The following is a 15,571-nucleotide window of genomic DNA, read 5'->3' on the forward strand; positions in this document are numbered from 1 at the left end:
ATGAATCCAACGAATAAGCCATCGATATTACGATCTACAGCCTGCAATACCGACAACTCACTGTCGTCTCAATAAACAAGTAACAAATCCCTAAGAGTGCAAAATTACTATTTAGCCCCTCATGGGGAAACGTGCATAAATCGTCTAATTTACGCCTGTTAGCTTTCACATGTTCGTGAGGACATGAACAATCTAGAAATATGTGCAAGGTGATAAAGGGTGATAAGAATTCAAAAGTCCAAGAATATAGTCCATTAGGGGTATTTTCGTAATTTTCAAAGGTTAGAGAATAAAATAATATTAAATTCGGGATGGGATGTCACAACCTTCGACCTCATGAAAGTGAAATCAATGGATGAGAAGTGGTTGAACCATGTGAACTAGAAGCTTGAAATTGCCTTGGAGGTTATTGTTGTGGTTGTGCAATAAGAGTAAGAGAGGTGATGCTTGAATTCAAATTGGCCAACTCTACACGATCATGAAAAATATAAATTACATTAGTTGTTATAATCTTTAACAAGCCTACAAAAGTAACAAAACACATTGAAAAATAAAACGAAGAAGGCCTACAATATCAATTACCCAATATTGGTTTTAAATTGAATATTTATTTTATTGTTGTAGTGTGGTTTGGTTACGTTGTGGTTTAGATGTTCAAGACCGAAGTTAAATAGTTTTTTCATATTGCGCTTTAGTTTCAAACCAAAACTATTTCAAAATCGCAAAAGACAAATTGTTCAATGCGATTCGATTTGGTTCGTGTTTCGATTTCGATTTTCAGTTCTAAGTGCTCACCCTAGACTCACCTACCCTAAAATGGTTGCACGCAAGTGAGTTTGATGTCCGCCCCAGAACATGGTAAGCCTATCTTTCTCCATATGGAAGTGTTGTGGGAACATAGAGATGTGGGTAAAGGAAACCTCAAAAAACGAAGGCCAAGCTATAGGTCATGTGACTTGCACCGAGTTGGTGGCTGATTGGGATTTTTCCTTGATCAAAGCAAATTAGCTCGCCTTCTTCTTATCCAAAAGTCAGTCGAATTAGGCAGGCCCCTGCCCCATAATGTCAAATGAAATAAGTAGCCGAGTTCCCTTTCTACAACCCTTTTAATACGAGAAGCCCGACCACCTTCTCCTTATCCCTTATGTGACACAACATCACCTATGATGCAAGGAATAATGGACTTACATCATGATATATTTTTCTTCCTCATTCTAATTTTGTTCTTTGTATCACGGATCTTCATTCACGCTTTATGGCATTTCCACTATAAAAAAAAATCCAATCCGACAAAGGATTGTTCATAGAACTAATATCGAGATTCTTCAGACCATATTTCCTAGTATCATCCTGATGTTCATTGCTATACCATCATTTTCTCTATTATACTCAATGGACGAGCTAGTAGTATGTATTACCCTAGAAAAATTTAAAATATATGATTATGTGGAAAAAAAAAATTTCGAGAAGTGAAATGACGAAATTGTCCCTCGTTGACTAAACATAATTTTTGTTGAGGACGTATTTTATCCTCATATATTTTGTCATGTTTCTTGATATATTTGGATAGAGTTCGATCCTACGAGCGCAAAAGCGAAAGCTGTTTGCGAGTCCGGATTATAACGGTATAGTTACGGACATTTGAAGTTGTTTTACTAAACAATAGTTTTTAAATTAGTTAAACCCCCACCATGTGGGAATTTGGCCTATGAGGAGTGAGTAAATTTGGGCCCAATCAGGAAAGGGAAGGGGGAACCAATTAGAAACAGAAGAAGGGAGGGGAAATGAGGGAAGAGAGAGGGAGAGGGAGAGAACCGGCCAACCCGGTTTCTCCACTTGACCAGGTTCCATGACTCGGTCCTATCTTCTTCGTCCGACCTCCGTTCGAGGTGGTTCCAGTGTTTATGGAAAGCTCTCGTCGAGCCCAATGACTCTGTGGTGTTATATTCCTATATTTCTAACCCAAATTCACAAATCAAAGCCACAAAGCCCATGGGTGTCCTAGTGGTTTTATCCTTTTTTTGGCGAATTCAACAATGATTGTCATCGATGACCACCACCAAAAGACTCCCCTCAACCCCAGAGACAAGGCCCAAGCATTGGATGAGGCATCAGAGTTCATTTTGGTGGCGAATCGACTACCTAAATTGAGGTTTCCGGCGGATTGAGTTATTTTCAGGCCACTTCCTGGCCGAATTAGACTTTGGCCCAAGTATGAAAGTTGTTCCTCTCATTGAACTCTACAACCTTGTAAAATTTGGTAATTTTTAGAGTTCGTCGGAATTTGGGGTATCCGTTCACTGGAACCCGCCACGCGCTGCGGTGCATGGCCAGTGACCTGATGTTGCCTTTTAAAGCCAATTTTGATACTTTGAAGCTATATTTGATATGAAATTGGTGTGTTTCGCTTGTTGAACATAGCTAGTGATTGTTAGTCACTTGAATGATTTTCGAAAATCAGTTAGAAATTGAATTTGTGAACTATGAATGGCTTGATCCCTTTGTAGGATATGTAGGCAGTCTAACGAGACGGTTAGATGCAGCCATAAAATAACCCAAATTTAATATTGTACTTGATTTCTTTAAGAAAAGAGATTTATTATGGTTAACGACGTAAAGATTAACCATGATTTTAATTTTGGCCTATCACCGGATATTAGCTTCCAAATAAGAATTTTTGGGTAGTTACATAGTAGATCCAACCCCGCCACATGATGAACATCTTTTGAACTAATTGCATTTGGAGCACTTGAGCAGAGCTTGTGGTCACTCGTTCCTCGCTTGTTCCAATCTTAGTAAAGAGCTTCAGATCCAATTCTACACTATATATGATATTCCATTCCGACTCTCACTAGCTCTTCGCTTGGTTATACAAGGAACATGATAAAATAAGACTAGTGGGGCATCTTGCTTTTCGTAGTAAGCAACTCTATTTATAAAGCTTTTTTTTTTTATCGAAGTAAATAGTAGTTCCTTTTGTTGAATGTTGTTCCGGCGAGCTACTTCGATCCTCTTGTTCCTATTCTCTGATTCCGAATTTGATATGATCTCTAACTCCAGAATTAGTCTTTCGAGCTCTTTATAACGTTAGGATGCGTCTTCTAGAAATAGATTGATTTTATATCACCATTCAATTCAAATTAGCAAAAGAAATGTATCCTTGCATAATATGGATTCCAAACATTCATATGAAAATAAACAAGGGTTTCATAAACTGAAAATAAAAAAAGACACTCTAAGGATGTTGTGGAGCTTAAAATAATCTAAAAAATTCTAGAGGCAACACGTGAACTTTTGCCCAAGAAAGACGAGATTGCCTTTAATAAATGGGTATGCTTCTCTGAGGCAATCATTCTTCCCAACATCATGGTGCCAAGCATCAGCACTGTACTGCCAAATTTTGAGCAGAATGAGAAGGAGATGGTCATAAACTTAGACTTGGTAGAGGAAGAGCGCGATAAGGTAATCACCCGCATTGCGGCTTATCAGCAGCAACTCCTCTCCAACTATAACAAGAGAGCGAAGATCAGGTAGTTCCAGCCAGGAGACTTAGTCCTCAGAAAAGCCTTCATCACTGCTCGCCAAGAAGACTCCAAAAAGATAGCTCCCATCTAGGAAGGTCCGTATAGAATAAGCCGAGTAGGCGGAAGGGGCAGCTACACTTTCACCACCATGAGCGACTAAGAGATCGAAAAACAGTGGAATGCCTACAACCTGAAAAAGTACTACGTGTGACCTCCCACCATTCCTTGGACCTTATTCAAGACAAATGAAGTTCAAAGACTCAAGCAGCTCGACGAACAAGAGCTCGCATGCTGAGGATTATCAGTTGTTATTCCATTATTACTTACCAACCAAGTTAATAAATTTCTCTATTTTCAATGAAGATTGAAGGAATTATTCACAAGCTTGGGTTGAATGCATAAACAAACTGACCACCCATGTGACAAGCAGAAGATGCCCCTGCCATTGTAGACATGGTGTGTGCTCTCTAATTAGGAAATGGTAAACTAATTCGGAATATCCAAACATGGATGGGTGGTACGATTGCTCAGTTTTCCCTAAATACAGCGATTACCTAAGCCAGACGACTCCCAGAATTAGCCGAAATAGTCATTCTCCTAGAATATACTTAGCTGACTGAAAGATTCAATACTGCGGGATCTCGAGTCTCTAACCAGAAAAGACATTAAGTACAGGACACCTGCCCATGAAAGAATTTGTGTGACTAGATGGTTCATCTTCGATGCCCAAGTCTTCATGAAAGTAGATTGGTTTTAAAGTGTTGCAACATTAGTTAAGCGACCTGAGGAATCAAGCTACCACTCGGAATGATATGGCCTCTGAGGCGCGATTCTACCTACACCTTACGCCAAAAACGCATCCGAGAGCCAGGGACGATGCCTAAAGTGGTCATGTGGGTCGTCTGCTTCTATAAGTAAGACGTCAGGCTGACGACCCAACGGTTAGCAGCCCAAGGCAATCCGTAAATCGAGACTTACATTTGCTATGACTATGCGGACCCATCTGCTTATTTAAAACCAGGGCTTCTGATTGACAATCTACATTTTAAGCTTTGTAGGAAATAAAGCCGAAGTACGACTATAGTGGCTATGCAGACTTCCTCTGTTTTATATGAGAAGCAAGTGTCCGGCCGCCAACTCTATAAGTTAAAAACTTCGCAACACGCCCCAGGAGGGTCAAAGCTCAAGAAGCCACTAAAGCCGAAGTACGACTGTAGCAGCTACATGGACTTCCTCAACTTTCTAAGAGAAGCAAGTGTCCGGCCACCGGCTTAATAAGTTAAAAACTTCACAACACACCCCGAGATGGCCGAAGCTCATGAAGCCACTAAAGTCGAGATTCAGGACTATAGTAGCTACGCAGACTCACCTGCTTCTTATGGAGACAACGAGTTCGGCCGTCGGCACTATAAGTTAAAGGTCTTGCACCTTTTTTTCCTTTTGCAAGTAAAGTTCTAGAAGCCCCAAAGCCAAGACTAAAGCCTAAAGTAACGACATAAGATTGACTGCTCCATCGAAGTGGCCAACACAATCGCCCATCCTATGGTAAAGTTTGCAAGTTGCCTCAAGCAGATAAGGCTCCTGAAGCCCCGAAGACGAAACTAAAACCTAAGTGACGATATGGGATATGCTGCTTCATTGAGGCAGCTCACCCAGCCGACTGTCCTAGGATAAAGTTTTGCTAAAAACATGGGGAAAAAGAAAGCTGAAGCAAAACAAGGAAATCTGTTTATTAAATTTCTAGCGAATTGATAAACCAGCTCGAAGGCCAACAAAGTTCGAATATAGCAAAACGAAAAGGAAAAGAAGAAAATTCCTAAGTCTAAGCAAAAAGACTACTCATCGGCAACCTGCGCAACCATTGGTCCCTCGACTGCCATGCCTTCAGCAGCCGCATCACTTTTAGCAACCAAAGCTTCCTATTAGCTCATCCTTAGCCACCTTTGCCTAGACTACCTGACCCTCATTTGCTCCACCAAAGGCAGCCTCAAAAGAAAAATCAAGCAGATCAACTGGAGAAATGGAGAAAGTCTTAAAGTCTTTCTCGAAAAACTCATAATTTTACGGCCTGCCTTGAAGATGGTCTACATAGCCAAACTTGTAGAAATTGGCCAGATAAGAAGCAAGTGCCACTTTGTGACCAACCTTCTCATTCTTCAGCTGCACATTCTCCTTAACAAGCCCAGTGTAAGCATTTTGCAGCTTATCCAATTCATTGTTCCGGTTCTTGCTAGCAGACAGCGCACCTTGCAAATCCAATTCCTTGGACTCAAGCTTACTCGCAACATCCTTGAGACGAGACACCTCAGCATGCATGAAGACAAGCTCCTCGTTCTTAGCAAAGTAAGCAGATCGTAGCTCCGAATTGACATGCTCAAGGTCCTTAACCACAGGAGAAACACGACTGACTTCCTTTTCTGCAGCTTCCAACAATGCCTGAGTCGTACTAAGCTTATTCTTTAAATGGGCAACCTCTTGATGAGTGATCTCCAGTTGTATAGAAGTAAGGACAGAGACATCGGACCCTTTCAAAATGGCGAGTTCAAATTTGAGCTTCTCGATCTTTTCAGCAGCCGAGCGAAGCTGAGCCACCAACGTCACTTCGGCCTCTTTAGCACATTGGACAACATCCTGATCAACGCGCATAGACTTAACTGCTAGAATCAAAGTTTTATGCATTATGGCAATCAGGGAGGACCTTCTCAAGTAGGCAGGACACTTCACAAAAGAGTCTGAGCGGATGACAACTTTCCCGACACTGTCAATGAACTTGGCATATGCATCTACGTCCTCAAGCAGTTCAGCCTATAGCAGGGCATAAACCTCGGGAAACTTTCTTGCTTCCGACTTTGGATCTCTCATAACTACCCATGCAAGCAGATTGCCCCTTCTCAAGAAACTAGTCAGTTGCAGCAGAATGAGGAACAGGCCCAGACACCACTTTAGCAGCAGAATCCACCTTCTTGCTCTTCATAGTGGCGAGCCTCTCAAAAGCCGAACCAGAATTAACTCCCCATAGATGCTTCGATACAAACCCGGAAACCATGGGCATCACTGAACCCTTCCGCTGGGCAAGCCTCTTAGCAATGGATGTGGTCACCTTCAAAGTAGCAGGTTTTATAGGTTCAGGCTCGACGGACTTTTTCATCCTTCTGGAGAAATCCGGTCAATGACAGGCTTCTCAGCAGCAAACGAGCCCCCGCGAGTAGCAGAATAAGTGCTTGGCTTTTTTCGGTCGAAGGCTCACAGACAGGTGAGGAAGATTCCTTCTTTCTACCCTCGTTAACAGCATACCTTACAGCAATGATCAAACGAGCAAACGCCTCATCCTTTATTCGTTTTATCTCTTCTTTTGGAGGTAACCAGCATTTCTCCCGACAAAGAGGGATGAGCAGCCAATGCCACTCATGGCACTCAGCAAGAATGCCCAAGGTGGTGTGCACTTTCTTCATATCCACCGAAGTTCTTGGAGTTAAGCCAAATTCCGAATCTACACTAAGTAAGAATGACGATTAGTAAATTAAAGTCATGGAGCAGCTCAATAAGAATTCAAGCAGGCCAGGAACGAAGAAGTTCACTTACCACTGATAAAGATAGTCGGAACGCACAACTTGGGAGATGAGTCAACCTCCTAATCTCCACTTACCTCCAAGGTGTCTCTCGCCCACTCGTGATCACTTTTGCAGGGAGCATCGAGCAACCTATGACGAGATCTCAGCTGCCTCATGCCTTCCTTGTGGGCAATTTCAAAGAAGTACCAGAACTCATTTATGGTCAAGCCAAGATCAAAGAACCTGCTTAAGTTTAAGAACCCCACAATCGCACGAATCACATTTGGGGAACATTGAGCAGGCATGCATTTCATGGAGCAGATCACCTCCTGGAAAAAATGCGGCATGGGAAAAGTGAATCCCAACACGAAGTAATACGAATGGAATTTGATAGCCCTTTTTCTAGCAGTGGCACTTTCACCGCACGATTTATGGCCGCTATCATCCTTCACCCGCGTAATGCTAACCCCTAATGGAATCGCATGCTTGTATGCCTCAAGAAAATCGCAAAACAGCTCACCTAAATTGATCTTGACATGCACAGCCTTGAAGTAGCCCACATTGACGGTACAAAGGTGAAGGATACTCGTCACTTTTACGATCAGAGGAAGACATCTCAAAGTCCTTGCAAAAAGTATGAAGATAAATATTTAGAAGGCAGCTCGCGAAAAGAGAAACAAAAAAAATATTAAATAAATAATAAGACTGCGAGCCCAGCGCCCCAGCACCAGGCCCCATGGCCCTTACATTCTCTCTTAGCCCAAGCCTAAGCCTTAGGAGCCCAGCGGTGGTCCAGGTCCCATGGCCCAAGACCTGGCTCTCCCTCTCTCGCAAACAGTACGGCCCAACACAGATAAAGGCCCACTCCTCCTCTCCCCATCTCTTTCGCGTGCTAGGCGCCCCAAGAAACAGGCCTAGGCCTTTCGGCCCAAGCCACCAAGGTCCAAGAGCCGGCTTGAGCTAGTCTCTCCACTCTCTCGCCTCACGCATGCACGGGCCCATGCCTAGCAGCCCTAAAGGCTTGGCCTAAGTCAGCCTCTCCATGCCCCAGTGCCCAACCATCTCAGCCCGAGTTGAGTCATCTACCTGGCCTACGTCAGCCGACTCTTGCTCCACACCATTAGGCTGCCCACTATGCACAGCAGCACCTGCCATGTGTTTCACAACTCCTCGGCCCCCTTCGAGACAATTTTTCAAGTCCCAAGACTCCCAAAAAATTCAAGAAGAAGAAAATTCGTTTTTCTTACCTTGGTGCGGCACAAAGAAGAAGAACTATAATGAGAGACGACTCTTTGCAAAGGTAAGAGAAGAAGAAAGCTAGGGGATGGGGAAGAAAATTTTCCTCTGGCTTATCTTCCTTGTTGGAATGATGATTGTTCTCCAAATTTATATAATCCCCTGCTTAAGGAAAAATTAAATAGGTATTGGGGGCAGTTGGTTTCCTTTTCCTAGAAGAGTTTATCTTCAAATCAAGAAAGGAGATCAAGTTCAAATTGGGAAACAACTCTACAAGCCTACATAGCTTGGGATTTCTACAACTACTACCATTTTCCTATATGTAGCCCAGCAGATGTGGGGGGTATTTGTGGAGCCTAAAATAATCTAAAAATTCTAGAAGTGACACATGGACTTTTGCCCAAGAAAGACAAGATTGCCCTCAAAAAATGGGCAGGCTTTTCAGATGCTCCCACGCACAGCTCACATCCCTGAAGGTCCCGGTAGCTGAATACGACTGCCGACAGCTTACCTGCCCTTGGCAATGAAAAGTCAAAGCATTAAAGATAAGGATTAATTACCCAAATCCTATCTTTAATACATTCGCAATTGAAGATTGACTCCAATCAAGTAAGTAATCCCAATTTAAATCAATTAGGGATAATCACTCCATTATCTCAAGATTTTATTTCCTATTTAATATCTTGAAAATATTTCTCCATAAACCCTAACATTATGGCCGGCCCTATCCCTATAAATACCCCATATTCTACCAAATTTCGGTGAGCTTTTACAACCCTAAAAAGCCCTAAACACTTTACTCTCCTCAGAGAAACTGACTTAGGCATCGGAGATCCATTGGCCTAACCCCCCTACCTTGTGGGCGCACGAGGCTTAGGTTTTTAATCCAAGGTGTTAATTGTTTTGCAGGTGCATTTTCGTCAAAACTGAAGACAGCGAAAATTTGCATCGACAGATGTAGCTGCTGAATATCAGATAGTTGACCTAAGAAAAGTTCTCGAACATTATTTTTAAAGAGAAAGTTTGAGCTATTTTTTAAGAGTATAGTGGGTTGAGTTGGGAAACGTCTTTCTTGAGCTTAGCAAGTAGAATGGGTTTCATCAGAGAGCAAACTCCTGAGATATTAGTGGCTTGATGAACTATCCCATTTATGAATGGATGATTAGTCCATCGCCGATCCTGATTTGGACATGGTGATTTAGTTCAGATTGAAATCGAAGCTTGGGTCGTGAATGAAAGTGGAAGGCGTTAAAGGCAAGGTAAAAGTACGAGATGATGTTTATTTATCCATGAATATTTATTCTATTTGTATATCTAGGTAATCTCTTTATACATATAAAATTATATTATGGCATGATATGATCTCTTAGTTGTAGTCACAAAAGAAAAAGAAAGAAGAAGAAGAATTAGATGCCCCAGAGCAGCAGTCCCCAGATAAGCCTTAAAAAAAAAAAAACACACACACACACACACACACACACACAACGGACCAGACACAAACAAAAGAAACAAGGAAATGGCCATGATGATGATCTTATGTTCATTTTTGTTCATGGAACAACTATTAAGATTCTTTGGACCATATTTCCTAGTATCATCCTGATGTTCATTGGTATAACTATAACAGTTCAGATGAACGACTTACTTTTGAGTCGTCATTGTGGGGAGGGCAAAGAGCATCCCCGCCCCCCCCCCCCCCCCACAACACACCACAAAACTAACCTAACAAGCACACCACAACTGACACGCCTAACTCTGATATCCTCAAAACACTAGGGTAGGCATGTGCTGACCGATACTCGAATATGACGAAGCTATACTAATATGCATGAGAACCAATGAATATAAATAAGACTTATAAATTTAAATATAATTAATATGCAAATGAGGATTGTGTTCAGAGCATACAGCTAAACCGAGACACTAAAAAGGAAATAATATAAAATTGAATGAACAAAGGAATGGGTTCTACTCCGAAAGGGCTCGAAGATGCTGATGCGAAAGTACCTTGATGTCGGGATTATACTCCTTGATTTTAAGTCCTGAGGGGGCGCAAAACAAAACATGAGTGGACCAAGTTGATATATAAGTAGTACTAACATAATTATTCAACAACGTACTAGCCCTCAAAGTTTAGGAAAACTCATATAGCATAATAAGTAATAGGTTTTCCGAAAACCCTAGCATGCCATAAAATCTTTCATAAAACATATATTATATATAGCGTGCTTAGTAGTGGTATCAAAATCGCCCGAAGGCTCTCCATCACGAGCCTGTAGGCAAAAGATACGCCCGTAGGCAGAACAGTGACCATTAGATAAGCACAAAACATTGAATATAATCTTTCCAAAATAAGTACATATATCTCAACGGAGCTCAATAGCTCAAACATCATATCTCAAAACATCTTCATAGTATATAGTTACCATCATATATACTACAAAGAACATGAAATCGATAAAGCATGGTATTCCACAATATTCTCAGTAAAGCATGATAATCATAAAGCGTGAAACCAATTTACTCATAAATGTTTCATAAAACATAACTAATAAATCATGCTTTTCATGTATGCATTTCTAATAGTAAAATCATGCATTTTAGAAGGGGTCCACTCACAGATACTTCGCCGTCGAAGAGCCATGCAAACTAGCGAAGACGGAAACGCCATGATAAATGCACCTAAGCACATGAATGGTCCAATTAATAAAACTTTACTATAATGATTGAATTTAGGAAAACAGATGTCGGAAACGGATTCAAGACGTCAAATTACCCTAAAAGAGCCCCAGTCAAATTTCATAAAAGTCAACACAACGAATATTCAAGGAGTATTCCAAAGAATATTCCATCTAGGTTGGGCTTTGTCCTGGGCTGGGTTTGAGTTAATGGGCTAGTTTCTTATTTGGGTTTGAGGCCAAGACATTTGGGTTGGGCTAGGCAATCGGGCATGGGCCCAAGTTTGGATTTTTAGGTTAAATGGGTTTAGGCTGGGCATTGGGCCGGGTTCCATGGCTCACCAGTTGGGCCAGTCCAGCGTTCTCGGGTCGGGTTTGACCCAATTTTAGGTTGGGTTGGCTGAGCTCGATGGAGAAGTAAGCCAGAGCTTCCCCAGCTCCAGTCAACCTTGAACCTTAGCCACAATCTACGATCTACCCACCAAATTGAAGAAAAACCGGTGTAGATTAGGATTATACCTTTGGTTTCCCTAGTAGTGGCCGGAGATAGCCGAAAAAGTTGTCTGAAACCTATGGTTCCTCCCCGGAAACTAGGTTTTCGTACTTTCTTTGTTCCTAAGCAAAACCAACATTTACTAAACACAATCTAGGTTATAGTTAAACCCCCAAGATGAAAGAGTAAGGATCAAAGGCATCTTAAGGCCTACCTTGAGTCGGGAAGTCGAGAACTCGCTGGAGAGGGTTTGCTAGGTGGTCACGGTGTAATGGGTCGGTCGAGGGAGTTGAGACCTCTCTTATTTCTGGGTTTTGTAACACTAGTGGAGGTGGTGAGGTTGTAGTTGTTGTGTTCGGGAAGGAAGAAAAGGAGAGGTTCCATAGGGGAGAGAAAGCTCGGGGAGGAAGAAGAGAAAGTGAGGGGGAGCAAGAGAGAGAGATCCGAGAGATGTTGGGGGAAAGGGGAGTGCCACGTGGAAGACGAGGGAAGAGGGAGGCCGGGGGACCAAAAAGAAGATGGGCCCCACCAGGCTCACCATTTAAGATCCAATAGTAACCTTCCAAAATATCTTTCAACCCACTGAAATTACCAAAATACCCTTCCGTTCCAAAATATTCTTTCAACCCCACTGAAATTACAACAACTTCCCTCAAAACCAAAATGATATCCTCTTCTTAACTACAATTTTCTTCACGAGATAAGACTCATAGTGGTACATCATGTCGTTTATTTTGAGGTAGTGCAATGAAATCAGTTTATATATTTCTTTTGGATCAATAAGACCATTTCTTAGAAAAATGCTTTAGACCATCTCCAATCATTAGGTTAAAATCTAAAATTTTTAACCCAGAAAATTTAGTTTTTGACCTAGAAATAATTTTTTTGCTCCAACCATTTTGGATTAAATTTTTAACCTGAGATTATTAAAGAATGAATTTAGGATAAATTTTCCCTAAGTAACTTTTTTAAAAGAAAAAAAAAATTATGTAGACTATCCTAATTTAATTTTATGAACATTTTAACCCAAAAATATTTTGATTCCAATAAATATTGAAAAATCACTAAACCGACACTATGAAATTCATGAAACACTATGAAAGAATATAAGACACATGAAATAATTTTTTTTAATTGTTTTAGCCGTTGGATTTAGATTTGGACCGTTAGATCTTTTTTTACTATTGGATTTAATTATATTAGATATTAGCAGTTGGATTCAATGAATATATAAATATAAAACTAAAAAAAATATACATAAATGGTGGACCCACTAACTCAGTGGAAATTTTGGCATAAATTTGCCCCAAAAATGAGTTTTTAGTTAAAACTCATATTTGACCAAACGGTTGAAGCAAGTTGAGATATATTTAGAATCTAAAATTTGAGTTTTACTTCAAGAATTGTTATAGGTCTTAAACTACACCCTACTTTTTTTTTTTTTTTTTTTTTTTGTGAAATCATTTTACTAAATAATGTACTTTGATTAGTGACAAAGTCCAGTCTTCGATTTCGATGGTCTGTGACAATTTGTTAAACAATGCATGGGAGGCCATGCCTTTCTAGTTGTACGTCGTGTCTAAAATAAGCAGACTTATCATTGATTTAACGTCATCTTCAAGTTTCATGCGGTGGGTAAGTTCTTGGCTTTTATAGTTCGGTGCACATGCCACTACTTAAAAAAAATTAACTAAATTCATTATGTTATATGTGAAGTCTAGTAGCTAGATTTATAATAATAAAGTAGAGCATTAAGTGATTAGTTGTGATGAAACTTAATTAAGATGGTTAAGTTTTTGAAATTTGATTTGCGATAACTAATTTGGTGAGTGAAGCCATATTAAATACATTTTATGCTACTCAGGTTAATAACGCGCTTTACTCATAGTGAGTTGATAACAAGCCACAAATTCATTTTGCTATGTTCACAAAGAAGAACTTACCTACGTTTCTGAAAACGTCATAATAACATTAAACTGATAATACCACTTCACATGTTTTAAATTTTTTGCATAACGCCAAATCAATATTTGAAGACATCTGCTAGAACCCGTTTCGCGTGTGTTTTCGAGACGAAAACGGGGTTTGTACTCAACTACAAACTACAAACTACAAAATGGTTAATAAAATAGGAAAAGAATTTTTGCCGGATCCTTTTCTTGGGAATCTAGAGGATCTCGTGATTGTGTTCATCCATCGTACATCGTACGGTTAAAAATTATTTGAAATTTAAGATTTAATATAAATAATACATAATGAAAATTGATCGTATAATATACGATAAATAGATACAATTACAAAATAATATGGATTCTCAAGAAAATGTTCTGACGAGGATCCTTTTCCAATAAAACAAAATGATCCCCCAATTTACCTTTACTTCCTGTTGCTGAGCTGATTAATCAAAACTAGGGTAAAAACGTTTAGATGCTGTTGGACCCACCTTTCCAAGTGGGCCACCACATTAATTGATCAGATCAGAAAGAGGAGAGGGGAAAATCTTGACGATACTGATACCACCCCCTTGGACCAATGGGTATTCCTGGGGGACCCAGCAAAGCTAATCAAATGGGGACAGTGGAAATGTCGGGGGAGGGACTGCGTGGCCTGGGACGATATCTAGGGTCCACTCTCCGAATATGAGAAATCTTCCAAGTGCACAGAGGGACAGATAAAAGACAGAAATTAGAGAAAAGAGAGGGTCACGTGTACCCTATATTTACAGGGAACCATGAGTGATCACAGCCCTAATGGTGTCCGATCAAATCACTAATGCGTTGTCATTTCACAAATCTCCAATGGGAAATCTCCAATGGGATTCTCTACCCTCCGTCCTCTCCTTACCCTCCTCCGTCTCCACATTAGTTCAAAAAAAGAGATTCGCACATAGCTACATTACAGTAGTTCATTTTTAAAAAGGCTAAAAAACAAAACTTATAAAAGTATTTTAATTTTTTTGAGACGTGCTGTTTAGAATACTGAACGTTCAAATAAACTGGATTGGAAAGAGATTGAAAAAAAAAAAAAAAAAAAAAAAAAAAAAAAAGAAAAAGAATCTCTCTCCCTGCCATAGAGCAATGACACCAAGAGTTGGAAACGAATCGGACGGCTGAAAGTCCTTGGAGAAGGAAACCCTTATGCTATTTGTCATGTCATGTTTAATTACTTGCAAATAACGTAATATCATTATTTTATATTTTTACATAATTATAAAATTAGCCTGAAAATTACGTTTGCATTCCAAATAATATATATTTCTTGAAAGATGTAACATAAAATTGGAATAATATTGAAATGACTAGCATGAACAAAAAATGAAAATTGAAAAAAAAAAAGGACCATAGTTCGAACAAAAAAAGAGAATTGAAAGTAAAATAACATTGTTTGGGCACTACGATTGGTGTGTAAAATTAAATCAAATTATATAAATGCTAGACTCAAAGTATGTAGTTGAAAGAGAAATAGGTGCAACTTATAAATATTTCCAAAATGAATTAGAAGATGAAATAAGATCATAAAAGAAAGTATTCTCTTTAATTCTTATACAAAATCATATGACATAAATTGCACAGAATTAATACGTTTAATCCCTTCAACTTAAACAAAATCAAATTGGGCCTTTTTATTCCTAACATAAGTCGCTTCAATAGAAAACATAACGTTATTCTAGTGAAGTATCATATGATCATTTTTAATTCAAATCTAGACAGCAACATAATTTGTCTGTGAAATGACATTCTTATGTACCTACAAATCACAAAGATGTGAGAATGTGACGACATAGTCTCACATCAACGAGGAATTAAACCATGTAAGGGTCAATAAAAAGATTAAACTACTCTCAATATTATTTATTAATTTTGTAATGAAACTTCAAACTTTTTTCAAACAAACACCATTACTAACCTAAAAATGAAAAAAATTGATAATTGCACACACATGTTAAGCGTTGTTGACAAGAAAATAATTGAGGGAGTGAGTGTCGGACATATAAATTGGACGGTGGGGGAAGCATCAGCCAGAATTCCATAGCCGCCTGCCGACAGGCACCGAGGACAGACCGAGACTCGGCCAACCACGCCTACGTGG

The sequence above is a fragment of the Pyrus communis genome, chromosome 17 (genome assembly GCF_963583255.1).
Source record: "Pyrus communis chromosome 17, drPyrComm1.1, whole genome shotgun sequence".
Classification (NCBI taxonomy): Eukaryota; Viridiplantae; Streptophyta; class Magnoliopsida; order Rosales; family Rosaceae; genus Pyrus; species Pyrus communis.